The 24,123-nt window shown below is 39.3% G+C and overlaps 1 protein-coding gene across 1 annotated transcript in view; it reads right to left on the bottom strand.

Annotated features, from left to right (window-relative positions):
• Window positions 1-23,453, bottom strand: part of TAB2 (TGF-beta activated kinase 1 (MAP3K7) binding protein 2) — a 60,371-nt gene extending 36,918 nt beyond the window's left edge. Inside the window, exon 1 of the mRNA XM_084203276.1 lies at window positions 23,087-23,453. The gene's annotated coding sequence lies outside the window, so the exon portion shown is untranslated. The remainder of the gene's footprint in view (window positions 1-23,086) is intronic.
• Between the last annotated feature and the right edge of the window lie 670 nt (window positions 23,454-24,123).

Raw genomic sequence — 24,123 nt, 5'->3', positions numbered from 1 at the left:
GGAAAATCACACAGAGAGAAATTAAAGTTATGGATTTGAATAAGCTAGGAGGAAGAGCAAGAGGAAAAATTATAGAGCTCAGTGCAATTTGTGACACTGAGTCCAAATTAAATTCAAACATCTGTGCTAAGTATTTGTCTGTTACTGTTGGGCTCTATGCAAATCCTTTATCAGTAGCTTCTGTGAGTCCCAACACTTTTTTTCCAGACCTTTAGATCCCTCTCCACTAACTAGATGCTTACATACCTCAGTGGAATTTGGTTCCATTTGAGTAAGACTTATTTTTTTTTAGCCCAGACACATGTCCTCTCTAAACATCACAGAGAACACATTTAAATATTTGAAACTGAAATTTGAAAATGCCAGACTTCTTAATGCCAAAAATCAAAGCCACTGCTAACGTTATTTGCACAGCAGGAAAGTTTTGATGCCAGTATAGACAGTGGAAAAGCTTTTTCAATATCATATACTGAAGTTCAGAAAAAATTGTCAAGTTCCAAATCTTCCCATGTCATTACAGCTAGCAGATCTTGCTCTGCCTTTCTGAGAAAACGCAGGATGGCCATCTATTGGCTACGAGAACAAGCCTTGCAAATAGAAAAGCATATAGGTATCAAAAAGGGCTACTGTGAGTTGCTACTGGCACCAGTCATTATAAAACTAAGGAAAAAAATAAAGATCCAAACCAAAACCAAATGTTTTCAGACGGACTTCTAAACTTCATTTCCCCCTCACTGCCCTGAAAAGCTGCTTCTCACCAACAAGAAATGGAAACTGCTACACTTTCCATACAACAGAAGTTACAACCATATTGCAAATAAATTGTTAGCTTTTTTAAATGAGGTGGTATAGTTAATTCCTTATGCGGAAAATGAAAAAGAAGATTAAAAATATTTGAAATGCTCTGGCTTCCTCTTAACCTACAGATCTTCCAGAAGGTCTACTGATTAGTCTAAAAGACTGTCATAAAATTCCTTTTGGTCATTACACAATAAGTCCTCAAAACAAAAGCCTGAGTGGCCTTCTACTTCACCCTAAAAGCTACCTTACAGCTGTAAAAAATGTCAGTGATCTGTCTCTGGAAATATTGTATCCTCATTTTGACACTGTCAGGGTACTCTTTAGCACATCTTAAAAAAGCAGTTCCCTCAGTGACTGAACCACTGAGGAGGCCTTTCCCCCACTATTATTATGCAGTAGTTTTTAATAGCACCGACCAAGACATCTTAACCCTTTCACCGAGAGGCACAGAGGACAGATACAGCAGTTTGGGTGTGACAGTAAACAACTGAATCACACTGGGACAAATTTTCAAGAGATCACAGAAAGAATTTTGACCATACTGTACTCTATTCTTTTCTATCAATGAGAGTTAGATATGCTTAGAATGCATGACTGATTTCAGTCTTCCAAAGAATGCACTGAATTTGTCATAATACAACACAGGTTATAATAAATAAATTAATAAATCTAGAGCCATTTAACTTCACAATGTTAAAATATATTCTGAAATATTTTCACTTCTTTCATTGTTTCAGCTATAGTAAAATCAATCCCTTTTTAGCAGCAGTGAGTCCTAACAGGATTGATAGCTCAGTCAAAAGAACCCTACCCTAAATGCCACCAATACCACCAACCTGAGAGGCCTTGTATCTTTCAGGAACAAAACAAAAAAACATATACTAGAACAATAAAAGCTTCTGTGAACACTCCATTTCAGTCATATGAATTTAGAATTAGGAATTATGAAATGCTCCTATGCATGGGTTAATAGTAAAATTAGTATGTGTAATAGTAGGATAAAACACATGCTACCCACTATAATGTTTCATAGCAAAAACTCATCTAACAATTAATTACTTAAAACTCTACAATATATGTAACTTGCCTTCTAAGAAAATTATTCCTTGTATCTCAATTTATAAGAGATACAAAAAAAAAAAAGCTCTTCCTGTAACTTAAAATTCCATAAAGAAAATTCCATTACGAACAACACTGGATGTTAGCAATGTATTTCTTATAGATTCAGCAGAGGAAACCACTATTAATTAGTGAAATGCGGTTGCCCATACTCCTTTTTCCAACATCAGAGGAAATTCTGCATGAGTTGTCTTTACAGCTTCCCAACTACTGCATAATTTTCTCAAATATCAGTGACTGGAACAATTTCACTCATGCACAGATAAATAAGCTTACCCTTATATTAAAATTTCTCTTCAGTGCATAGGAAAGCTACAAACAGTCAGCAAAAAAAACTGTCTACAAAGAACAGATTTGTGCTTCCTTTCCAAGCCACAAAATGCAGAAGTTTAGGAGCTGCTTTTCCTCCCCGCCCCGCTCCACTTAAAAGAAACCTTAAACTTTGCATAATTAAAAAAGCTCTTTGCATAGGGATAGTGAACTCTTTAAAGGAATAGACAATGCACAAATTTATACTGTAACATTACCTTTGATTTCTCAATTGATGTGTACTTACTCAACTTTAACATTACATGATAAATACATGATTACATACAAGGATATTTGTAAATGAAACTGGGTAGAAAGCATTATAAAGACTCATTACCAAATGAAATAAATGAAACTTCTTTACAGCCACACAAAAGCTTAGATATTTGCCAACTTAGAGAGTAAAAACGATAAAACACTGCAGCATTTTTTATTTTTTTTTTTTTAATCCTAGAAATTTACTGTTAGGCACACATGACTGAAGGAAGCCCACCTTAGCCGAACAACACCTGTATACAAAGAAATGTAATATCAGCTCTTTTATTCTACACTGTATACTATGCATGCCAATACACAGAAATATAAAATTTAAAAGTAAACCATCATGAAATTCTAACTAACTAGTCCAAGTAAGGGCAAATACTTTCCTTCCCCCCACCCATGTATAACATGAGACTGAGAACTAAAGCTGACATCTAAAATTATTAAAAAATCCAATCAGAAATTAAAGAATTGAATTGTCTGTGTACAGGACATTTGACAAGCAACAGTACAGCCACAGTTTCAGGACAAAGAATGAAAGCATTTTTATGCTTTCTTTCCCAAGGGAACCCATAGTTACAAAGATTCTGCAGACGCACAACTGCCTAAGAAGGAATTACTATTCTTAGCATATTATCTCCTGAAGTCTTAAATCCATTCTTCAGATCTTTAAGGTTCTTATCACATCTATTGAAAAGCTGTGAATTTCATTTCTCCTAAGACTTTCTGCTGCTCTCATCTTCAAAAATAAAGGCTGAATGAACTGCAGGAACACCAGTGTTGTTGAAGATGGAAGCAACTATCTCAGCATTACATATATTCCAAGCAGACAGCATAAAAAAGCAGAGGATGTCTTGATTTTCCAGTTCTTCAATTTTCTAATGATGCATAGTAGTTCAAATCAGTTTATATAAACAATAAGAAATTTTACACAGAACTGTCAAGACGTGTTTTATAGACGTATTTTGACAACATAAATATATCAGAGCAAACCCCACAATTATAATTTTCTCCATTCCACAGTCAAACTGTGCTAATAAAAGCTGTATCTATGTGAAGAATATTTTGCCAGCATAGTACAACTGTACCTAGAACACACAGATTAAGCTATAGTTTCACAACACTTTTTCCACTACAGTACCAGCTTAAGCAGTCCTCATTCCTCAGCTGTGCTGGCACAACTGTTTGTGCAGCTGAGCAGTGAGGCCGGTCAGGGAATCAATCCAGGTTAAAAATAATATTTTTCTGATGGTAAATTCCACAATCTGCTTTGCTGCAAAGCCACCTGGCACATTAACTAGTTACACCAGCACAACTGAGGGGCAAGGCAGGAGCAAGAAGCTAAGGTCAGGGCAGCCCATGCCAGTGCTGACATGGAAAGAAATGCTCATGAAACTACACTCTTGGTCTTTAAATGTTTTGGCATTCCCTGATGAAGCGCATTATCCAACTACCACAGGAAAAAAAGGGAACACTAACTACTAGCTCACAAACATGTTTAAAATAAATAAAAAGGAGGTTTCCACCTACTTTTGAAGAAATTCAATGCAAGGGTTACAAGAAATTCTCTTAGAAACTCATTTAAAACAGAAGTTTTGAACTGCCTGCCCCCATTCCCTCACCACGATCATTTCCTGTCTGTGGAACAAGTGTATTTTATCATTTACTGCTTCTTTCACTTGCTCACACACAAAACTTGATCTTGGATCTCCATCCTTCAGAAAAAGGGCCAAAACGTAACTGCATTTGTCCTCTTAACAAATCCTAGGCAATGGAAAAGGAGGGGAAAATAAACAGTTAACTATGATTGCAACAACTGTTTACAGCCCCTTTGTATTGAAGCAAATTATCTCTGCTCTGAGAGAGTAACAAAACTAAAACAATACAAACTCATCTCACAACTGGCTCACAATTGGCTATCCTATTTCTGTAAGGGCTACACCCTAGCTCCTCAGTAAGATTTTAAGCTTCTGCAGCAAAAGGACAAGACTTTCCTTCTGTTAGTTCATTCAAAAAGATGTCTAACAAGGCCATGAAAAGGGATGAACCCTTGTTGGCTGTGCTTTATTGATATAAGCATTTCTATCTTGGGCACAAGCTATTGGCATACAAATACTCAGGTTTACAGCTACACAGCCAAAGCTTCCCGACAGAAGCTGGTTTAGATCATGTTAGCATGGCATGGAGCCATACTCTACACACACAGGGAGCACACGTGTGCTTCAACCACATTCAAAAGAAGCATCCCTGGCACACAACCTTCAACTTCCTGCTGGTTACAGCCCAATTTTTGAGAGTACTGCAGTTAATATTGAAAGAAAATGCAGTTTTACTTTTTCTTAAAAGGAAAAAACCACTAATTCTGGGAACATTCTATTATTTCGTTTTATATCTGATTCACACATACATATTTTACACTTAGGCAAGTCTCTGAACACATATCAGAAAAGTCAATAAATTAAATGTATCATTCCAAACATTTAAATTTAAATATATCAAACAGCTATGTCCAACTTTTGTAGCTTCTTTCTATGAAGTTGCTTCAAAGCATCCATGAGACATTTTTAACACTAATAACTTAGAGAATAAAGAATAAATGCATTTTTTTCACCTATTAACTTTAAATATTTATCATCAGATTTAATTCAAGATACAGTTCAGAATTTTTGCTAAGAAATACTGTAATTGAAGAATAAGCCTTATAATACTGATTTGGAAGAATTTTTAACACCAAGTACACACTGTACTCTATCCAGCCATGGTTGGGCAGGGTTACTTCTTAGAATGGGTCATGAGGAAAAAGCCTTGTTTAGTATTTTGATTCTTTATTTACCTCCCAACAGATATTACAATATGGCAAACCAGTAACAATAATACATGAAAGCCTGCTGACTCTGGACTAATTAAATAAAAACAAAAACAAACCTCAAGCAGGAATGACTATAGCATCAAACACTGACAGAGGCTTAATTAAGTTTAAGACACAATTCCCCTCTCACCTGAATACAACTTAGCACAGAATCAGTAATGTTGGAAAAGACCACAGGGTCATCTGGTCCAGCCTCCCTGCTCAGGCAGGAACATTCTAGAGCACACAGCACAGGATGGCACCCAGATGGTTTCTGAATAGCACCAGGAGGGAGACACTCTGGGCAATCAGTTCCAGTGCTCAGTCACCCTCACAGTAAAGTTCTTCCTCATGTTCAGGCGGAACTTCCTCTACATCAGTTTCTGCCCTTTGCCTCTTGCTCTATTGCTTATCCCCTCCCAAGAGTTAAGGTTGTGCACTTCCAAATCTATTAAAAAAAAACCAAAAAAACAAAACAGCCAGAAGCCCACACTTCTTCAGCAATTAATAAATACAAAAGAACGATAATGATGTCAGAGCTTGCCCAGACGACCCCAAACTACTGATCATCCTGTGGTACTACAGTAGCCCGTATCATGTAGGAAACACTACACTGAAGTTTTGAGACAGCAGTCTGGCTTCTCATCTGGTCTGAACACACCTCTTCAGGGGTCAAGTTTCACTGCATTACTGTTACAGTATAAATTCTATTAAAACCATGATCAAACTGTAGCCTGTGGGAACCCCCAAATACACTTTATTTAGGTACTTGTTCTAGCACCTTACCTGGTCTTGTATTACTCTGATAAAGGGTCATGAATTTTGATGTGACCAAATATATCACCCAAGACACATACTACCTGTTTACCTTGCACAAAAAGTATTTTAAAATGCACATTTCCCCTTACATACGTCTCACTGTACCATTACAGTAACACAGATGGGCCTAAACCAATCTACGTTCTCAGAAGATCCTACAATGAGTAGCTGAGCAAACAACAGCAGCCTGCTGTCACTCAGGGAGGCTCCTTTCTAAACACCACTCCAGAGCTCTTCTGACAAGTGTCCTGCACCACATCTTGTTGTGCAAAGGTCTGAGAAAAATCGTTTAACAGTTATTATTATTATAATCTATTAAAAGCTATCAAGCTACCTTCAGTGAAGTTTCTTCATCTATTTATCATTTACCAGCCATTTTTCCGTGCCTTCATACCACCAAGGCAGCCCGGCTCAACAGGTTGCTGCTGCCACCTGCAGGAAGAGCTTTACTATCCTTTCTCCATCACAAAAACTTCCCTGGATCTTCTGCTCACTGGATACTTGAAAAGGGGAAGTCCATTTGCTAGGTGATCAGAAAGTTATCTGGCAGCCTGAATTTGTCTGTAGCAAATGGAGCTGGTTAGAAGAGGTACCTGAGAAGTGCCAATCCAAGCCCACGTGTAGTGGAAGATACACTTTTGTTAACAGGAAGGAATTCTTATACTGGCACTGTATTATTTCCAGTGACAGGAACAAGCAGAATGACTGCTGAACTCTCAAAGCCAACTAGCATGATGCTTGTTATAAATAAAGCCATCTACTGTTATCATCAACAAAACTAACCATGTCAATATTGCTTATATAAACCATAAAAAAGTTGATTTCTCAAGACTACCATCTTCACATATACATTTAAAGACACTTGGGACTTTGAAAACAAAACTCTAAGCTGACTTTAGGCACCTTCTAAAATTCTTGGTCTTGCATCCCTTTGCAATGAAGTACTGAATTAATATGAAGTAAAGATCACACATATTTGATTTCAAGCTTTCAATGCATCTCCAGGGAGTTGAAACAAACTACTCCATTGTTAGCAACTCTGCTAATACCCGTCAGTCTGGTAAAAGAGCAGAAAACCAATTCATCTGTCCACTAAATTCCTTCAAATTTGAATGAAGTCTCCTGAAGTTGCAAGTGAAGTAAGGCATGAAGCATGAACAAAGTAACTGACTTGTACAGGTATCTGGTAATTCATAAAGATAACTTCCAGAGTGCCCTGGTGATGCATTAGCTTAGACTGGTACTTCATCACTCAATTGTGAAAGTTCCTCAGAACGCCAAACATTCCGTTGGGTAGTTTTTTATATTTTTAACTTTATAACAAATGTCATTTTAGATTAATTGTAGTCATCAGCAGCATGAAGCTTACTGGAAGTCTTTGGAATTTCAGTTTTAAAGTAAGAAGCAGTCATCAATATAGATGACCACATAAAAATGGGCTCTGGTTTTCTGGAAGACTTCAGAAGAAAGTCAAAGAAGAAAGAAATTCTTATCAGAACAATTTATTTTCCTTTCTCTTACTTTGTTTCATTCAAAATAATCAGAAATTATGTCAGCTGTGTTCTTCAGTCTTAAAGGACAGAAGATTGTGGTTTAAGAATATTGAAAATCTAACTTCAGTACTGGGCAAGCACCATGCAGCTCATTGCAAAATCACTCGAGTTGGCAGAGGGTTTCTTCTCCTAGTTATTCTTGTCACTTCTTCATGCACATTCTACCAGGGAACAATAAAATATATTCAGAAACCAACACTTTAATTATCCTATATTCCTTTTTGTCTAATCTCTCATCTGTTAAAGAGCAATCTTCCCACAGTCAGCAAGACCAAACCAGGTAAAGATGTGTGTGAAATAGGTCTGGCACTGTAGACTGGAAGAAAATGCTAAAACAGATAAAGAAAGAACACAGTGCAGATTCCCTTGTAGAACACTCAGGTCCTGAGAAATAACCCACTAATGAGAAAAAAATCTTGCATAGCAGATACCCAGTTTAAACAGCAGATCTTTGGAGAGGGACAGATGAATCAATTACGCCTACTAGAAACAGGCTCTGACTACCCTCTGTTGCATTCCTTTAAAATATATTGCTACAAATCCTACCAAGTATTGTATCAAACTACAACATTCTCATCATAAAAGTCCATATGCCTGCCCACAATGACTTGCTGATCCAGTTCTTAGCAATTTCATCTGCTCTTGAAAGGTAAGTTTTACTGCATGCTCTGATAAAACTTTTATCTACCTCAAAACATAAGACCCCAGCACAGTAAGACTCAAAGCTCAGGCTCTCCCCCCTCTAATTTCAGTAATTTTCAACATCTTAAATGTCATTCTTTAAGTCCAAGCTGCCAAGAGAAAACTGCTACCTACATCAAGCTGTACGATGCATTTTGCATGTTGAGGATAATAAGAACAAGAAAGTCCCTTTTTTTTTTGTCAAGGAAAAAAGTAATCACACATGACCCTAACCAAGAAAAGAGGAGTAAAAAATTCAGACCAGATTATCAGAGGACACTTCCCCATGCACAGGCAGACTTATGTTCCCCACTCACTATTTGCTCAAATAAAAGCAAATGCCAGCTTTTTATGCATGACGTTAAAAGGTAAAAACCAAATACCTGAAAGCTACAATCATGGTCCCTTAACAAAGCAAACACAATTACAACACCACTCTCCCTAACAGCTGAAGAAAAATTAAAAAAAATAAAAAAAACTTCTCCCTTATGAACACCTCTGCAAATCAGGCTTCTTAAAAAAAAATAAATTATTGGTGGCAAGAAACTACCAATTCCTTTAACTCATTTAAAAAGTGAAGAAATTCAATTAAGAGATTCAGTTAATTATTTAAGCCTAACTGAAAACCAGTTTGTTCAGAATATCCAGGCAGAAAATTAGGTTCTCAAGCTTTTTAAGGAAAATAGTCTCTTGTTTGTCTTAATATGATTCACACAGACCATATTTCTTTTACTCAAGACCATCTTCAACTAAAATGCTTCAGATTACAGATAAAAACCATTTCAAAACACTCATAACTACACTTCAATCCAGAAAACAAAGCCAGTATAGTAAAATGTATCCATGTCACAGTGTAGATTTTTATCAAACTGAAAGGCAGAAGTGAAAGAAAATCATATTTTTTGCTAAGGCAAAAATTTTGATTGCATAGAAAATGATTGGCTAATGCAATTAAGTCATATGCTTCTCTCATTTTAATGAAATATAAAGCAGATTTGTTCTAACAGAAGCAAACAGTTTTGGTTGTTTTAAGGATTTGGGTACATCTCCACCCAAGAGTTTATTCATATGGGTCATATTTTGAGAACAGCAAGCTCAAAGATACAGTAATAACCAAACATACAATTAAAAGATATACTTGATGATCGAATAGAACAAACCTTCAGTTTTGTGCATTGCTGTACTTCATTTCACCCATATTTTCCTGAGAAAATGACTACAATTGTTAAAGAAAATTCCTTGAATTTTTCTTGCCAGGCTTCGAATCCAAAATAAGCTCTCCTTTTTTCATTTTGGCATGCTTTAAAGTTTTTGCAATTACATGTGAAACTGGGACAGTAGGACAAGCCTCAAGGAACCATCAAATGCAACTCTTTCACTCTCCTCTGGCATGACCACTAATACCTTGTCCTGCACACTCCGAAATGGTGAAATCTCTTATGGTTAACTCCCATTCCATAGAGGTGGGTAGGTGGAAAGAGGCTAATGAGCAAAGAAAAATATCCACCCACTCTTTTTGAAAACACTTGCACTTTTCATAATATAATGACATCACCTACCACTACCAAAGAGTCGAAACACTAAAATGTGTGCCACTTGGGTACCGCTTAGAAAGCCCCATGGTCCTAATTCCCACAGAAACAGATGCAAGCAGAATGAAAGGTCTGAAGCAGCCGGGCCAGGGAATATGCAGTCAGATAACTAAGCAGCCAAGTACCAGGAGCTCCAACTTCCCTCCTTTTCCCTAAAGATAAACCAAGTAACTAAAGGGCAACTTCTACTTCCTTCTCATTTACATTGCGTGACTCGCCTTGAGAAACATCTCAGTTTATTTCATGAACTCTGAGATTTGATTTAATTTCCCAGCAACCCTCATGGTACTCTCTCCTGATCAAGGAGCACAGAGGACTGTGCGTCACACACGCTTTTACTTCTGGGCTGGCTCAGTACTTTCTTTTCCATTCTTCCACCCTTAACAAAACTCGAACAATTTCTTTAATTGATGGGAGAGGTGCCACTGGTAAATCCAGCATTTGCGTAAATACCTACTGGAAGCCAGACTGGCAAAAAAATAAATTCCTTTTTAATCTTAATCAAGGATTTCACTTGTTTACCAATATATCCTTTACTCATAATATTTTAATGACAGTAAGGCTGGGTATTTCAGCCACTCCTTAAAATGCTGTTCCAAAACAATTCAATACTGCCACTGTCGTTCATCCTGTTCCCAGGCATGCATTCCCCCTCTCCCTCCCCTCCTGTGAGTGCCCAATTCTGGCACTCATCTGATTCTGCAGCAAGCAAGTTCACGGAGCAAAATCAGAACAGGGAATAATGTTGTATTGATTTTTTGTTAGTTTAGCTTTGAGTCAGATGAATATCAGGGTGAACACAAGGAAAGAAGCAGAGCAAACTTACACTGATCTACAAATCACACCCTTATTTCCTAAGGACAGTCTTGGAGATGGGAGAAAAATCAAGGTTCTATTTAACACTAAATCAGACTTTTCTGATTTTCCATTACCTTAGCACTAGAATAAACACTGAAAAAGTTAAAAACCTAGCCCAATCACATAAAGCTGCTTCTGGCAGCTGTTACAAACAAGCAACAATGTAGGCCTGTAGGATAAGAGGTAGGAGGAAACATACAAGTTCTAGAGAAGCTATACAAAGGGTAAATAAAAGCAAACCACTTCCTTCAATTGATAGCAGCTATAATTGGAAACAACTCTGTCAAACACAGCACCTGAACTTACAGGCAGCAGAGAAGTTTCAGAAAGATTGGTAGGACAACAGCAAAAGAGAACCTCCCACCAAGAGTTAGGGAAGAAAAGACCTTTAGCTATTTAACACAGTATCATGAGCAAAAAAATGCCCACAGAACTCCCCTTTTCTGACAATCCTCTCCTCTAGAAGGTCAATTGAGATCCTTAGATATAAAGGGTGTCCATATTAGGAAGAGACTCACAGCTGGACTGCCATAGTTTTAGGCTAACAAAACTTTACTTTGTATCTGTAGTTATCTTCACCTGTGAAACTACACTGGCAGAAATCCCTGGGGTAATAGTGGAGGACTTTTGACAGCTGTCAGAAAAAAAGGGAGAAAAGAAAGGGTGAAGTGTGGCAATGGAAAACTAGCTGCTGTTTTCTCTTTCTTCTCTATTAGTTCCCAAACCAACACATATAAGGACAAACCCAAGTGCACCACTGCAATATTTGGGAGGAAGTCTCTAGCTTCCACTTATTTTCTGCCAAACTTGTAGTAGTAGAAAATAAACAAAATTCCATCCAATAACCTCCACCAACACTAAGATGAGGTAACAGACACTGATAGGCATGCGTCAAATAGAAATACTCATGGTGGTGCCTATGCAACTTGGTTTTCTTGTTGCCTTTCTTCCAAGGCCCTATCTGATGCACAAGTAGAGAAAAGTAACAGACAGGTATCTAAGCAGCTATTCCTCTAGCTCCCCCAGTTAGCCACCCATACTTATCTTCTTCTAGAATAAGATACAGATTTCCCATGAAGAAACTGATAATATATAATTTTTTAAATTGCTATTTTTGTATGTTCCCCATGTTTCACTATGAGCTGTCTTCAAGGAAGAGAAGTGTGCTAGTTGTTCTCCATCCTTTTGTTAAGGAAAGGAAAATGTGATCACTGTACTCCCTGTTATGTAAGAGACTAATACCACTGATCTTTTTTTCTGCATTTTACTCCACACAAGATTCAGGGGAAGGGGATTAACAAGGAAAGGGGAGAGGAAAGCCAGGAAGAGCTGAAATGTCTCCAGCGTTCACAGCTTCTCAGTACCTATTGTCTGTTACAATCTTTAAAAGATGATTACTAACCCTTTTACAAAACAACCTATCATCTACTTTTTTCCTACCTTAAACTAAAATTCCTTACAAGAACCCTGACAACAGATACATACTAACAAGAAAACTAGCTACTCAAAAGGAAAAATTAACTAAATAACCTGCTCTGAAAAAGTTAGACAAGAAAAGTAACAGGAAAACTGAGAAAGAACAGAAAACATGTCTCATGGCACCAGGTGAGTAGAGAGTTTTTAGCCTTCTAAGGTCTTCCACTTTTTCACATCACTTGGGAAAAAAAAAGTCCAACAGCAGCAGGTAAGTTTTACACAAGACTAAAATTCACATAAAAAATCCAGAGGACTTGCAACTAAGATTTTGTCCTTGCATGATCCCTATTCCAAGCCCTCTCTGTAAACTGTGGACTGAGAAGCAGAAGAAAAGTTAAAAAGAAACAATTTCTACTCAGATTTTGACTTCCCACTGTGTTTTCTGGATATTGTCTGGATATATTTTCTGGATATTGATATCAGCTGATAGCCTTTTATTAAGAAAAAAAAAGGAAAATATTAAAAGTACATACAATTAAGAAGAACTGTTAAACCTCAATGTTTACCTTCTAACAAGAGATACAGCCAGAGATTGTGTATTTTCAGGAAAATAAGGAAAGCAGAGAACCCATTTTATGAAAATAAATATTAAACAAGAGCATGGTGAAAAAGTACCTCTACTAGTCCGGATATCTCTTCACAGCTTTGACATACTAATACATTTCTTGCATTTGCAACAAAGATAAGAAGCCTGTTAATAGAAGTAGACCAACTTTTGAAAGATAAAATGAACAGTGTCACACAGATAAAGCAGCAAAGGATTTGTAACTATTTAGCTCTGTATTTCACAAGAATTCAATTTTTACTCATCCTAATTTTCTTATGCTTGTCCTGCAAAAATAATAAGCTATAGGTTACAGGCAGCATTTTTTAAAGGCAGGCATAATTAAAAAAAGCAGATGGGGACTTTTAAGAGGAACTAGCAAGAACCAAGGCATAAAAAACCAGCAAAACTCAAGCTTTTATTTTGTGATATCACCACAGTTTCCTCCAAAAATAAATAGCAAACAAAGTACTATTCCTTCCAATTACATTCTAACAAGAGGTTCAGAAAGGATGATAAAGGAGGGACAACAAATTCTTAAGTTCATGAGGCAAACAAAGCTGCATGCTAGGCTTCTCCTAAATCAATTTAAAATCCCAGTCAATCCATATATACCAAAAAATAAGGCTACAACAGCTAGAGGAGGTGGCAATAGTAAAACATAAATGAGAAAGGGCTTTTGAAAGCAGCAAATTTTGACAGTCTGCATAGTCACTGCAGGCATTCTGCAGCATTCATTGACATGACAGTGTAAGGTGATGACTTGCCCTTATCACAAACAGGCAGCAGCTTGAAGTCACACAGACTATGCTGAAATACCATTTTGTCCAAGACTCTTAAAAACTTCAAACATAAAGACAAATTTCTTTTAACTAATGAGACTCCATGCTAGTATAACTCTGAATATTTTTCTAGACTATGTATTCCACTCAAACTATATTATGCTGAAGCAGGTTGCAGGTCTCAATCTCATTTGCATCGGCAAGAATTTCCCCACTCATTGACAGGGAGTGGAAAAATCCTTCCAGAGAGCTGCCCCTGGCTCTGCACTGAAGAAACATAAGCTTTAGTTTGGCCTGTTCTTTTGGCTGGTTTCAACAGGAAGGAAGCCTGTAGCTTCATCAACTCTGTTAACTCCATTACGTGGTACTTTAAGATACTCTCTTGTCACTGCAATACAACTGGCAACCAAAACCCCTAAGAAATCAAACAAAACCAATATAATAAACACAACCAAGAAAACATGAAAGAAACCAGAGCCTAAGCTTTAGCTTGAAGAAGTTGTTGGTATATGCCAGGCAAGAATCTGAACATGAAGGCCAGATTAGCAACTGAATTTCAAAGTCCATTCAAAATGAAAGAAATGGAAAGAAAGAGAACACCTACACACTAGTTTTAATTTACTCATCTTTAAATGAAGCTTTGTATTCATTAATATGTTTGAATAGAAGATTATAATTTAAGAGATTCACTAGTTTTGTCTTCTAACCATTAAAGGTTATTAAAGGCTCCAACTCCACACTACAAATAATGCTCCCTTTGTGGTACACAGATGAAACATTAACATCATTACAAAACAACTGTTTTGCTATCCTAATTTAGCCACATTTTTCCTTTCCAACAAGTGCTGGACCTTTTCTCTGAGTCTTTCTCTTAGTTTGCATAACTCATTGCACTGACACTTACCTATTAGCCACACTTTGACTAGTTTCAATGGGACCTGAATTTCCTACTACACTGCAAAACTAGACTACAGCATTTAAAGAGCAGAAAACCTTAGTAAAAACTCTTTCTTATTGACAAAGAGAGGACTGCTAGGATTCTTGCAGGCACCATCACTTAAAGCTAATTAAAATACAACTGTTGAAAGCATTAAAGACTCCTTGATTATGTCCAGATAAGAGGAGAAAAATTACTGTAACCACCTTTCATCCAGCTAGGTCACTAGTGAAGATTTTACCGGTAGAATTCACATACATGGGTTCTGTGGTAAAGTTATTTCAACTAATTAAATTAGTTCAACTTATGAAGTTAGTTCTACTTTTTGAAGGGCTAGCTTTTAATTTACACCATTTCAGTATTTCATTTGGTGACTGTGAACAGCTGCAGTGCCACAGTGCGTAAGGATGAATCCCTGAGCAGATATTCTTGCTTCTCTGTCATAGGACCACTCTGAGGTCTACAGTTTCATGAGGGGCTTTCATCATCCAAAATACCAGCTTAATTAACTCTTATTTCTTCTATGTATCTATTCTTCTGGTTTTTCTACCATTTCTCAGTTTTGAAGAAAAACCTATTTGTGGGCTCATACTAAAAACACATCAGTGAAATCAGAGGAAAGGATGGCAAGTCCATGCCCTGTCACTGATGTAGCGCAAAACAATCCCCTCAGTGTGAAGTTACAGGAGGCTACCAGACTGACCAGCAGCTCCTTGGCACCCAGGGCTTAGTCTTAGCCCACGAGATCACCTAAATTTAATAGCAATCTGGTTAAATTTCTAACCACCCATACAGAAACTGCCCTGACTCACAGACAGATGAGACCAGAACAAGGGACCAGCTGCTTGTGTCAGTGAAAGCAATCTTCCCTGTTCAGTCACAGCAAACTATCAATGGCCCCTGATGCTCACAAACACTTGTGTGCTCTTCCATTTTTTGCTCTAAACCTCCTATCTCAAAGCCATTTTTTTATATTACTTCAGGAGTAATTAATGTATGCAAAATACTGACAAAATGGTGAAACCATTCCTTTCATGGCAGGTAAGGCCTATTTTTGTATCAATAAACCAAAACTACTCACTCAACATTGCAGCTCTTCAGAAAAACAGCACCATTCTGCACATATAACCGCACTACACCAGCAATCTCTGTATGCAGACTGCTGCACTATGGAAGGATGACACTTTCATCCATCCAAAATCATGGAGCCATGCTGGTACCTTTCCCAGCTTTGCCAAAACCAACAGCATCAGAACAGCCAAGATACCACATTGTCAAACTGATATTTTTCCTCCACAGTATGTGTATGAAAGCACTATTGGCAGAAACTAAATTTTCCTTTTGATCTGGAAACCACAGGGGTTTTCAGCTCCATGCAGGGGAAAGAAGAAACAATTAATGGGTATTTTCCCTGAACCTTGCTGCTTAAAACAAGAGACTGGAAAGAACAGGAATTTCCACAATTCAAGTGACAGCTTTCACCTGCTGCTTACAATTTATTTTATTCTCCTTCACCACATATTGTGGAAGAGGAACAAAAAAAGTGTTGCACCTTACACATAGAAAAGAAAGATCAACATGTACTTATTGTAGAAGCAGAAAAAATGATCCTTTAGCAATTTTTTTTGCATATACATTCATACTAAGTTTTAACTCAGATACAAAACAAAATTAAATATGTATTTTTAAGAAATTGCTTGTGGTCAAATTTTCCTCGTATTCAACTCATTTTCTGAAGAAATTAATCAGTTCTTATTCAGAGTGAAGCCCCAAGTGTGTCACAGATGTGATCCACTCTGATAACCTTCAACTCTCAGCTTTGATACACTGACCTCTACCCTAAGCAGCCACCAATGAATACAAGCTAGTGAGGGTCTAATTCAAGCAATTTCATACCTCGTCCATAAGTTTTCCAGGCAAATATTAGAAGTAATGTCAAAGCATCACTAAATTAATTACAGCTATCAAAGACAGTTTTAATTAATTTTTAAAGACTTTTTAAAGTCTTTAAAAACAACAATTTTAAAATTACTGGAGAACTAACATGCCTAATAAATGAAAGATAAAAATACTTGGCTAAATGTCTTTGTCTAATCCAATATATGTACCTAGGTAAGGAAATTTATTATTCATAGGATGGCAAACTCTTCTAGGACTGACTTATTTGATAAATATTTATACACTGCTTTGCACAAAAGGGCCCAATACACATTAAACTCTAGTCAATACAATATAATAATCTGGTATTGGCAGTTATTACAGTAAGACAGTTTTAAATACACAACTTTTTGCATACAAAATAATCTTATCCCCATTTACCAAAGACAAGAGTGGTACTTAAAAAAAAAAGAGAGAGAGAGAGCAAGACATCAGATGTTTTTACTGCTTTGCACTTATCAACCTAAAATGCCTTTTTAAGCACACTTTTGTTGAGCCCCTGGAGATTGTCTGTTCCCAGGCTTAAGGCCATCAGACTTAAGAAGGCTCTTAAAGAAAGATAACCTACTATTCCCTTTGAAAAACAAATGCTTATTCAACAAATGGAAAGCTGCAGTTTGAACCAGTTGAATGAATAGAAAGAAATCCAAGTATGGAACTCAAGATATTTTTTTTCCCTTATCATTCTCTCAGGAAAGCCTAAATGAAGCAGGGGCAAACTTAGCAACGATACTGTGAAGAAGAGACAAAATGGGAATGAAATGACAAGTGCTGAATGAGTCTCTTAAGAAAGATTAGAACTAAAAGAATGGCAAAGTCATGTATAAACGAGGGCACGAATGCTTCAGCTATAAAGTATAGAACAGCATGCCTAGGCAAGGTAAATGGAGAGGATACGAATGACCAGATTTCCTCTTTTCTAGCTTGCCTACAAATATGATACTATGTCAGTAAGATGGCTGGAAGGGATAAATTCTACATGACACAGATATTCCAAAGAGTAAAGAAAAAATAAACAGAAAAACAAAAAAACTGTGAATGCTGTAAAAAGACAAGAGAGTACTGCAAAGAGATGTGTAGCATGACACAGATGCAGGGAAGGGAGACTGCAGCTCTTAAGAGTTTAAACACAACATGAATCAACAAAAGATGCAATTACAGATCATACTGTACAAGTTAAATATTTCTTTAAGTGTGTGTTTTTCCCCCTATATATAGGTGAAACAGTTAATTTTCTTCTACCTGGGGAAATTAGGCTTAGGACTTACATGCGGAAAGGCTTTTCTGCATTTCTAGCCTTCAGTACAAAAGAGAAATCAATTTCCAGAACCCAAACAGCTTCAAGAAAAGAGATGATTTATCTGAATGTACATGTCACTCTCAGCTTCTGAGGCATCAGATCAGTAACTAATGTCTATGGTGTAGTTAAATTTGGAAACTTACTGTATTTTTTTAGTTACTTTACTAAACCTGTCTCATTTACCCTGTTGAAAAAGGCATTCTGAGAACACACTGATAAACTGATAGATCAGCATGAGATTTTTACACACAGTGTAATTTCCTTTGAAAAACGCATCCTAAATCCCTAACTTTGACTTACGAAACTCCTCCCTTACTCATGCACGTTCTTGCCCCATGCTGCTTCACACACTGTGCCAGTCTGGGCACTCCTGTTGAATCAGACCGACACAAACACAAGAGCAGCCACAGTGCAAGAGGCTCTGTCATGAGTGGAAACAACAATATCACCAAACCTTTTTTCTTCTTTTTTTTCAGTCTTCATCTTCTTAAGAACCAATTTTAATGTGACTTTTGTTCAGAGTGCTGTCCCAGAAAGTACAAAAGTAATATAGTCCATTTCCCACAGATTTTCTCTGTGTCTCAGCCATGCCCTTGTGCTCCAATTAGTCACGCTCCACCTCTATCCCAGACACCTATTATCTTACCACTCTCTCCCAAGCACTGGCCACAATATACTTAACCTCTCACGTCCTCTAACTACTGACTGGAGAAAAGAGTACAGCTCTTCATACCTGGTTCTTACCCCACAGACAACTGGCAGCTAAGTACAGGTAACTGCTAAATTCATGCAAAACTTTCCCCTAAATAGATGATCTTAATGAAGCTATCAACTTCAACAAGTTTAAGTTTTGTTCAACATTATTATAATGTAAATTCTTTCACACCTTGACACTTGGCTAATTTCTCTGCTGAAATTATGATGAGCTCAAAATTTACTGAGACACAAGATTAAATGAAATATAACTGCTCAAGATTTGTGACTTCAGAAAAGCAAATTAAAGACAGTTTATACACTACACAAATATACAAAACCAGCAACTATTTCTTAAAAAACCCTACAGAAAATAGGTGCATCTCAACATTTTATCCACAAGAGAACAGCTGATTTTGAGCTCCCAAACCGCAAAAGTTTATTTTCTAGCATGTCCAGTAAACTAAGGCTTCTTAAAGAGATTGCATTTATGTGTTTTATTTGTCCTTTTAATAACTACTTGCATCCTCCGATCATTTTCAAGTGCATTTTAAAGGACATGCAAAATCTCACAGATAAAAAGGGTTGTACAACTTTTGTGAAAACTGGCAGCTTTGTAGAAAAAAGTAACTTGAATTCATGCTTTCAATGACAGTAAAAGCAGGTTGAATTCTGCCTTCTCCACTGGCAGCCCCAGAAGACCAGCCAGCCAGCACCACATTTGATTATTCTGGAACAAGCATAGGATACTTTGCATTTAAGTGGTAATCTACCTTAAGTTAATCATCAAAGCAGTGAGCATATAAAGTGGCTTTGTCCCATTTTTGGCAAATTCTAGCAAACCTAACAATATCATGACTAAAAGGTGTACAGTCCTAGTTGCTTGGGTGATCATTTTTAAAAAACTCAATATACAACCTACATTTTTCTTCTGCCATGGAGTATTCCTAAGTTAATGATTTTTTAAACACTAAAGGCAGCACAAGGTTTAAATCCATGCTGAAACACAGATTTTTAAATAATGGAAACACTAAATTCTGTTCATAGTACAACAGGGATCTGAATGAGTTTTAAACCACTCATCACTAAAGACAGCGAAATCTGATCTTCATCTGAGCTTAGAATAGAAAAGAGCTACACATTTTGCACATTGCTGCAAAAATTGATTCCACATAGCATTTTTCTAAGACTAGAATGCATATTTCAAAACAAAAAAAAGTATTTTTGTGGTAAAATTCTGTGATTAGGTATTAGCTTACAATTTATTTAGCACATTACCAAATTATGCTTGACTTCTTGCAACCAACAAAAAAACAAATACATTCTAAAAATATTATGTATTTAACTGTACCTTAACTGCACCTATGGCAACAAGAATATAGGAAGTGATGCTGTTAATTTAGCGATGGTCACATTCCAAGAATATCGTGATACTACACACAAACCCCACAGATCTTTTAACTACTTATGGCAAGCTATTTCACTTGGTTTCACAAGAATCCAATTACTACCAGTTAAGGAACACCACCTAAAGGCAGTGTAACAGAAACCAGAAAACTCAGTAAATGTCTGTATAGCATTTGCAGTAATTTCTTGATTGAGAGTTTTACTTGCTGATCAGTTCAATAAAAATAAATCCCTAATTTTATTATAATTAGGATAAATGTCTACAAAAACTTCTGTAAGGGAAAGCATCAATATTATGTCAGTGATTTTTTGGTAAGCATTCTCAAGAGAGGGTGAAACTGAAACAATTATTATACTGAAAAACGCCTGATGACATTGGAAAGTTTATAAAAAAATATTATCCAATCTGACAGCTTTCTTGCTTTCACACTTGCATTTAAAGACGTGAAATCCAAACCAGACCAGGTTGCAAAGAAGAATTCAAGATGCTTTAGAGCATCCAACAGCATTTCTCCTCCTTGAAACAGAAAGCACACACTTGCTCAATTGAGATAACCTACTACACCAATGAAGTGAGAAAAACCCAGCTTGAATCACTGTATACATTCGTGGTAAAAAAGTTACCTTTCATGTCAAACATTTAAATATTTGAGTTTTGAATGCAGCTTTAAAAAAATCCAGTTCTGAATCACTGGAATTTTTGTTCTGTTTTCTGTAAAAGCACCAACAGTAACATCGTTCAGCATTCCGCTTGCAGCAGTTCAGAAAAGATCAGCCTGATCCCGCAGTCCTAAATTTACAGTCATTTCATAAACTTGAGGTCACATCTGACCAACTTATTTCTTCCAGTGTTTCCAACCATGGAGATCATGATAACGAAGGCAGCACTTGCAACAGGATGAACAGTAACATAGTTTTATGTTTCAAAATCCACTCTCACAAAGAAATAGTTTGCCAACAGCTCTTTAAGCTACCTAGCAAAAAAAAAAATTTTCTTTCTGAGAATAATCTCTTCAACAGATGACAGGTTTAATTCTACAAGACTCAAAAAACATACCAGTTACCTATAACACCAAAAACCATTACAAAACAACACAAGACCTTGTCCTTCAATCCTTCAAAGTAATGCCATGGTGCAGAAAACCACTATCATCTTCTCTTCTGTCACTGCTGGAAAAGAGAAGTTTCCACCAGGATACTGTCATAGGAAGAGTGCCCATTTTCAAGAATTCTATTTCTCTATCAGCAGACATAAAGGAAGAGAGTAGAACCATTTGACTTCTCTTATATTGAGAAAGATAATGGTTTGCATTTCACAAAGTCTTGAAAAGCTGGCATAAGCAAAGGTAGCATAGCACAGCATAGCAAGATGGCACTGCCCCCACAATGCAATGATAGGGATGATCTTTATCAAGTATCTCTTAAACACAAAATTGGGATGACCCAGACTGAATATGTCCCCCAGCCACCTTCCTTACCTCTTCCCCTTTGGAGGCTGTCTCCCCTGTGAAGCAACATGAGAAAAACCACCCAGGTCTTCTCAGTTTTCACAAGAAATTGAGACCAACTGAGACTTCATTCTGCTGCAGCACAAATCAAGGTGCAAGAAAACCCAAGTTTAACGTGTGGATCACAGTCACAACTGACTGAAATTTTCATTTAAAATGGAGAGCAGGACTCACTGAAGCTGATGACATGTCTCTCCTCCCAGTGGAACTTCCCTCTTGCCAAAAGCAGGTAACAGAATACACTTACAATTGTAGCTATATACACTGACAACAGTATAGGCAAAGAAGAAATAATTGAAATTTGTATGGGAAACACAAATGCCTAATTATCTGACAATTATCTGACAAATCAATAGCTAAGCTGAAAATCATTCCTGATTTCAGCAAATTGTGGCTGATAATGAATCTAATGCTACTGCTACAGCATCATTAGCTCTCCTTATAAAGCAGCATACGAATAGTACCATTTTGGTGGGTAAAATCACGATATTAACCAATTTGAATGGTCTAAGACTCTATCTGACTTATGCTGATGTTTAGAAGACATATGTTAAGAGTATTGAAAATTATATGCAGCACTTTTTTCAGCGTTCTACAGGTGATCTTCAGAAGCTACTTTATCAAGTCTGTATCAGATATCTTAAACTTACGACTAGAAAACCGCACCTGAAACCCACTCCTTGCTAAGAAGCATCCGTTTGGAATTCCTTTTTTATGTATGTGCTTACCATCATTAATGCGGAAACACCCACAGGTCTTGGGAACAAACCAGGCCCTGCCGAGCCACCGGGCACAGCACAAAGAACACCAGGTTTCTGCCCTGAAGGCCTTGCCTACATCTAACAGGACTGAGCATTCAGACTTTTGATACGAGCCTTCCAATGAATGAGACAGAGTACTACACACCTCCGCAGAGCGCTCCCACGTCTCTCAGAGGGACAAAACAGAAAAAGGGAAGAAAACGAGAAACACTATGCATCTCCCCTCTGCAAAACCCCTCTTATCAGAGCCATTTCAAGAATTTCTAGTCGACAACTAAATTGACTCGAATAATGGAAACCAACGTCCCAAATATACTATATATGGAATCGAGCCCAGCCAGCCCCCGCAAAGACAAGGGGCACCAAAAACTCACACCTCAGACACACTCGGGTACTCATCCTCAAATGGCGGAGTCTCGCCCAGCGCACTCACACCTGTCACCTGCCAGGCGCCGGGCCAGCCCCTCCCTCTCTCCTCTCTCTCTCTCCCCCTCCCTCCCGCAGCCAGGCGAGCCCGCTGGCAGCTCCCGCCCCTCCCCGGGCAGCCGCAGCCCCCCGATCCCTCCCCGCGTCGGGAAGCTCCAGCGACTCGCGAAGGAAAATAAGTTTCCATCTCTCCCTGAACGCCCCGCTGCGCGGAGCCTTCCCGTCCCTGCTCTCCCACCCCGCCCCAGCACGCCGGCAGGAGCGGGGTGCCGGGGCTGCTCCCTCCCCTCGCACAGGCCTTCCCTGTCTTCCTCACCGTGGCACAGCCCGGGGCGCGCTGAGCGGCCGCGGCAGCCCCGGGCCCCCCGCCCCTGCCGGCCCCCTGCGCCTCTCCCTGCAGCCCCCCGGGGATGGGACCAGGAAACCGGCCCGGGGAGCCGCCACCAGGCCCGTCTCGGCGGGGTCAGCCTTACCCTGCTGCCGCTTCTCCTCCTCCTCCTCCTCCTCCGCCGCCGCCGCCTCCCCCACCACCACGGCAGCAGCCGCCGCCACTACCGCCGCCACTACCGCCACCAGCGCCGCCGCCGCCTCCGCCCGGCAGGGGGGACCCCGCCGACCCGACCCTCTCCGCAGCCTCCCGCCGCCGCCGTTCCGCTCCGCGGGGGGAGGAGGCGGAGGAAGGAGGAGTAGGAGGAAGGAGGGCAGGGGGGTCCGTGCTGCCGCGGCGGCGGACGGGGTGGCGCGGGGCTGTGTGAGGGTGTGCGTGCGGTGGCTGTGGCGGCGCCGCTCCCGCTCAGCCGGAGCCGCCGCTGGGGCCGCGCGCCGCTCCCGGCCCCCTCCCCCCGCGCTCTCTGCGCTCCGAATCAAAATAGAGCGACAATATGGCGGCGGCGGCCCCAGCATCGCGAGACCGCGCCGCGAGCGCTAACGGGGATGCGCCGCGCGCCAATGGGCGCCGGGGCGGGCGGGGGGGGGGGGGCGAGGGGGCGGTGCCTCCGCTGGCTCCGCCCTCAGGGCGGGGCGCGAGCGGGAGCGGGGCCGCCGCCTCAGCGCTGCCGGGACCCCGGCGGGACGGCGGCGGGACACCGGGACACCGGGAGCTCACAGGGGCTCCTTCCTGCCCTGCCGCCGCCGCTCCACCTGGCCCTGCGCCAGAGGCCAGAGGAGGGAGAGGGGGAAGCGGCGGTGGCGCGTAGGGGGGCTGCCCGCCTGGAAAGCAAGCCGGGTCTGAATGGGCTGGGGAAGGAAGGGCAGCATCTGCAAGGCGAAAAAAAAAACAAACCAATCCTAAGAAAATTAATATTAATTAGCCCTCCCCCTCAGTTTATAACCAAAACGGTTATTTCGAGGGAATTGCCAGACGCTTTCTATCAGAAATGGGAGCGCTTACTCCACATTACTCAGAGTACGTGATTTCAATCATCCCTCTGAGGTAGAGCTCTGACTAATCATCTCCCAAAAATGTCGCCAGGCAAACGGGGCCCGGTATGCTGGTGAATCCCTCTTCCCC

This window comes from Fringilla coelebs (genome assembly GCF_963513975.1).
Source record: "Fringilla coelebs genome assembly, chromosome: 3".
NCBI lineage: Eukaryota > Metazoa > Chordata > Aves > Passeriformes > Fringillidae > Fringilla > Fringilla coelebs.
Note: the sequence above shows the minus strand (reverse complement) of the source record. Positions and strands in the feature narration are given on the sequence as shown.